The sequence below is a fragment of the Panulirus ornatus genome, chromosome 43 (genome assembly GCF_036320965.1).
Source record: "Panulirus ornatus isolate Po-2019 chromosome 43, ASM3632096v1, whole genome shotgun sequence".
In the NCBI taxonomy this organism is placed as follows: Eukaryota; Metazoa; Arthropoda; class Malacostraca; order Decapoda; family Palinuridae; genus Panulirus; species Panulirus ornatus.
Genome location: NC_092266.1, coordinates 21,590,309 through 21,596,583, shown reverse-complemented (window position 1 = coordinate 21,596,583; position 6,275 = coordinate 21,590,309).

The following is a 6,275-nucleotide window of genomic DNA, read 5'->3' as shown; positions in this document are numbered from 1 at the left end:
ACAAGAATATTATATGTGTGTGTGTGTGTAAAGTCAATAACCTGAACCAGGGCATATTAAGCACCAAGAGTAAATATGGAAAGATTTCGACCCATTTTGTAGATAGGTATCTGTGACTGATATGAGAATGGATGAGAGGATGTGGCCTTGGTCTTTCTGGGACTACTTAACGAACATGGGAACGTATAAAGTATGGAAAACGAAAATCCTCATGGTACCTCGGACCTTTCTTAAGGGTTCTGCAGTCCAAGGCTGCATTTCGAGTAGCAGGGAAAAGTAGACCCCTTAGAGTGAGTAAACAAGACTTTACGCCCAGTGTTTCAGCATTGCCAGAGGTGATTTGATTTAAGGATATACTGAAAATTCAAATTCAGCAAGGCTGTTCCACTGATAGAAATAATCTCTTAAAGCTGCTCAGTCTAGATGAGTGTATATCATTCTGAAACTATCCTTGGGTTCTAGGAGCCTTTAGAAAAGTAATAGGTCATGAGGTAATTATACATGTAGGTAAATCTACAAGGAAACTAAAAATATGGTGTTGATTGCTTTCCTTTCATCATCAGGGCTGGATACAGAAAAGAAAATGGTTTACCAGTCACTACTGGGGAGGGGAACAAATGAATTAAGAAACAGGTGTAAGGGATTAAGGCACAGGTTACTTCTGATGACTTCTCATATAATTATAAACTTAATCTTTCAACTAAGTTCCTGGATTTTTTTTTCAAATTTTCTAAAACTATTTTAATTCATGATATATTTATGATCAGTAACACACGAGTTACACTGTATGTGATGGCCTTAATACTGCGCCAGTCAATTTGATGACCAAAGTCTTTGAGGTGGACAAATAGTGCATTGGCTTCTTGACCAAACCTAACACTAACGTTGTTCAGCCCAATATTAAGAACTTGCCCTCCGATAAGTTACAGAATTCATAAGAAATCCGTATTATTGTCGAAGACTACGTGACTACGTTAATATTAAACATTTTTAACAAAACGAGAAAATTGAGTAAGCGTAATTATAAAATATCAACAGAACTTATAAAAAACAAAATGCCCTCGACCCAAAATTCTTATAGAAATACTTGATACTCCACTTATATATATTCCCTGCATGTCGTAGAAGGTGACTAAAAGGGAAGGGAGTGGGGGGGGGGCTGGAAATCCTCCCCTTTCGTTTTTAATTTTCCAAAAGAAGGAACAGAGAAGGGCGCCAAGTGGGGATATTCCCTCAAAGGCTCAGTCCTGTTCTTAACACTACCTCGCTAACGTGGGAAATGGCGAATAGTATGAAAGAAAAATATATATATATATATATATATATATATGTGAATAAGAGCAAGGTTATTAGGTACAGTAGGGTTGAGGGTCAAGTCAATTGGGAGGTGAGTTTGAATGGAGAAAAACTGGAGGAAGTGAAGTGTTTTAGATATCTGGGAGTGGATCTGTCAGCGGATGGAACCATGGAAGCGGAAGTGGATCATAGGGTGGGGGAGGGGGCGAAAATTTTGGGAGCCTTGAAAAATGTGTGGAAGTCGAGAACATTATCTCGGAAAGCAAAAATGGGTATGTTTGAAGGAATAGTGGTTCCAACAATGTTGTATGGTTGCGAGGCGTGGGCTATGGATAGAGTTGTGCGCAGGAGGATGGATGTGCTGGAAATGAGATGTTTGAGGACAATGTGTGGTGTGAGGTGGTTTGATCGAGTCAGTAACGTAAGGGTAAGAGAGATGTGTGGAAATAAAAAGAGCGTGGTTGAGAGAGCAGAAGAGGGTGTTTTGAAATGGTTTGGGCACATGGAGAGAATGAGTGAGGAAAGATTGACCAAGAGGATATATGTGTCGGAGGTGGAGGGAACGAGGAGAAGAGGGAGACCAAATTGGAGGTGGAAAGATGGAGTGAAAAAGATTTTGTGTGATCGGGGCCTGAACATGCAGGAGGGTGAAAGGAGGGCAAGGAATAGAGTGAATTGGAGCGATGTGGTATACAGGGGTTGACGTGCTGTCAGTGGAGTGAATCAAGGCATGTGAAGCGTCTGGGGTAAACCATGGAAAGCTGTGTAGGTATGTATATTTGCGTGTGTGGACGTGTGTATGTACATGTGTATGGGGGGGGTTGGGCCATTTCTTTCGTCTGTTTCCTTGTGCTACCTCGCAAACGCGGGAGACAGCGACAAAGTATTAAAAAAAAAAAAAAATATATATATATATATATATTATATTTTTTTTTTTTTTGCTTTGTCGCTGTCTCCCGCATTTGCGAGGTAGCGCAAGGAAACAGATGAAAGAAATGGCCCAACCCACCCCCATACACATGTATATACATACGTCCACACACGCAAATATACATACCTACACAGCTTTCCATGGTTTACCCCAGTCGCTTCACATGCCCTGATTCAATCCACTGACAGCACGTCAACCCCGGTATACCACATCGATCCAATTCACTCTATTCCTTGCCCTCCTTTCACCCTCCTGCATGTTCAGGCCCCGACCACACGAAATCTTTTTCACCCCATCTTTCCACCTCCAATTTGGTCTCCCACTTCTCGTTCCCTCCACCTCCGACACATATATCCTCTTGGTCAATCTTTCCTCACTCATTCTCTCCATGTGCCCAAACCATTTCAAAACACCCTCTTCTGCTCTCTCAACCACGCTCTTTTTATTTCCACACATCTCTCTTACCCTTACATTACTTACTCGATCAAACCACCTCACACCACATCTCATTTCCAGCACATCCACCCTCCTGCGCACAACTCTATCCATAGCCCACGCCTCGCAACCATACAACATTGTTGGAACCACTATTCCTACAAACATACCCATTTTTGCTTTCTGAGATAATGTTCTCCACACATTCTTCAAGGCTCCCAGGATTTTCGCCCCCTCCCCCACCCTATGATTCACTTCTGCTTCCATGGTTCCATCCGCTGCCAGATCCACTCCCAGATATCTAAAACACATTACTTCCTCCAGTTTTTCTCCATATATTCAATTTAATACATCCATTACCTCACGATATTTTGCTTATCTGTAGTGTACATATATCAGTATAAAAAGGAATTCATTAGTATGTTTGACCATTACTATTAGTATGAATCAATTGCTTTCAAGGACTTCAATTTCATTCATGTACTGTATTGTATTTTCTGTAACACCTTAACTCATTAGTCATGCACTGCAATGAAATTCGCCCAAATTTAAATGCAATGCAATGAAATTAAGCATTAATACATGCATTGTATTATATTACATAGAAAAAGCTGGTAAAAGTCACACAGACAAAAAACTGTAGGTATAATTTTTCAAATTATATACATAACATAAATGAACTGCATGCAACAGACACTTAATCAGTGTGGCTAAAGGCCACAACTCATGATGCATGCTATTTAGCAAACTAAGTCACACATTTACAATATGAAAAGAAAGTAGCCAGATCCACAGTGAGCACAATACTAAAAAAATCAAGCTTTTTACAGAAACAAAATATAAAGTTATGTTGAATGAAGTTTAAACAGCAATATCCATGCAGATAATGAAGAGTAAAATTCTAAGGATGAGACCATATATTCTTTGATGCAGTGCATATTAAACTGAAAAGTATGAAAATATCCATACATACCACTGCTGCCATGTACTTTACTCCTCTCCATTTAAAGATTAAGGCTATAAATTAAGGAAATTAGATTAGTCATGGGAAAGTTTAATGAGCTTTCTATTCTTTGGGGCCCTGAGGTTTCATGTTTAGCAAATTAAGTATTTTTCTGTATTTACAATGGTAATGAAGACATATTCGAGTGAGTGTCAAGAAATTTTTCTTTAACTCCTATCATGGTATTAACATTATTCCAGGCAAATGACTGCATTCATTTTTTAAATTTAGCTCTTACCGAGTTTTGATGCATGATATGCTGTGCACATCTATTGAAAATATTTTCATTTTTACTCAATAACTCTACCACAGTGTTTTATGCATTGCATAATTAAATAGTTTCTCTAAATCTTTATTCTCAAAGAAAATATTAAAGAAATAGGTCTCAAAGCTACCTTTTTTCTGTCAATTCGGTCATACAAGAATCACAGTTATTTAAGTAATCATCAGCAGATATATCCTTATAACCAGACACATAATGCAGGGCATTTTTGGAAATATGTTACCCTGGTGGCAACAACTATTCATTATCATTATTTTGCTCTTCATGTTGTACACTGATGGAAGCAGTTCTTCATAATTCTTATCTGAGTTTTGATTAGGATTACAGTCTTAAAGCTATTCCCTTTAATTTGAATTAAGTTCTATGATGTCTGAATGATCGTGATTATATCATTTAATGCTTCAGAGACCTGAAAGTCATCCTCATCATTTGAGATATCAGTAATAGTTGTATGACTTGCTTCATTGAGTGTTTCATCATTCTTGTCAAATTATAAAAAGTCTAAGAAGGGGATTGCATCATCAGTGCAATTACTGTTCTTAGGTTTCTTCATGGCATGAGACCTCATGGTGCTTTTGAATAAGTTTACAGACTATGGTGCAGTAGGAGCTTCAGTGTTTTCCCTAGAATTCCTGATGGTACTAAAAAGATTTTCAACAGTCCTGATTTATTATATTTGTTGAAATATACCTAAATCCATAATTATGTTTACTATCTGCCCAGAGTTCTTTTAAACTTGCAATATTTAATGAAAAAAAACTTCACATGGTGGTTTTCTTCTTGCTCCCACCCACTCAGGGTTGCAAATAGTGCTCCATGGAATTCAAAACTTGAAGTGATCATTTGATGTATGGATTGTACATTTGCTGGCTTTAAAATGATTTTGCTGCCTTCTCTATAAACATGAAATACTTCATCCATATGGTGTATGGATGCAGCAATATATGCAGCTTCAGGTGGTAGGGAACCTAAAGCAGAATGTGTTTGGATACCAGCTGCCACTTCTACTCATAACTTTCATTGCTAACCATCCTGCATTTTGTCAAAATCTTTGTTGTAGACGTAGTTATCTGAGTTTTGGAGCTAAATGGATTTCCAATGATTTATCCATCTGATAAAATTTATCCTTATAGTCCCACTTTATAATTTTACTATCATGCCTTATACTTCATGAAATTATTTCTGTTGTCATCAAATGTGGGATGTCAAAATAAATATACCTTTCCCTGGTTGTGTATGAGGTATGGAGATGTATTTGTTGCTTTAAATTTGTTAAACAGTGGTCTGTTAGAGGGATCCTGGTCACACACAAGAAATTTTGGGCTTACTGTTTCTTTCAGTTTTGAATTATGCTAACCACTGTATATGGTTTGGTGCTTGTGTTGAAATGGAAATAACTTATTGTTTGCTTTCACTTCCAAGCAAGACCTCTTACCATGAATACCACTGCATATTGTGCAGGTTTATCTGTGCTCCCATACTGTCCTAAATCTACCACACCTAATCTATCTCTGCCTGTGCTGTAATAGAACCCTGAATTGAGTGACATGGCATCAAAAGCCATACCACAAACTTTATCTTTCACTGTGAATTCCTGTACTTTATTTTTGAGCAAATTGAAAAATAGAGCTGTTCCAGCCAGCCCTAACATTAATTTCTCCAAGCCAATATCTTACCATATGAGTTGATGGTAAAACAAAGATGTTAGATGGAAGACTGTATGGCCTAGGACTTTTGAGTTATAAACCTATAGCAAAGCACTTCTGCCCATCAAAGTAATGTCTTTGTTCTTGGCCACAGATGAAAAATTTAGTTGATTCTTAAAGAAATTTCAGTGCAAAACCATCCAAGCACTTTGAATTTTTTTATGATTTCTGATTTTAAATTGCTTTCTTACCATAATATTTTCTTAACTTCTTTATTTCACTAATTCTCATTAAAAGTCTCTATCCTTGTTTTATATCTATGAAGAAGGTTTGATATTCTCCTGTTAGACACTTCCTAATAGTCATTTCTGCTAGAGTGACCTGTGCATATAACAAAACTTATTGTAATCAGTATTACAAAAGTGTGTACTGTATTAGACTAGAGATACTCTGCTGCATGAGTATATTCTACTCAAAAATATTTTTTATTACAACAGGGATAAATGCACCTTCTGCAGTTGTGTAAAATCACTAGGGCTTAGCATATCCACTTTAGACAGCTAAATAGGTAGTGTTGGTGAAGTACCATAATAAAATTTGCATACAATTGATGATGTTAGATTTACATAGGTTTCTCTTAGAAAAAATGTCTTACCTCTTTTGAGTGAAGCAACCTCCATT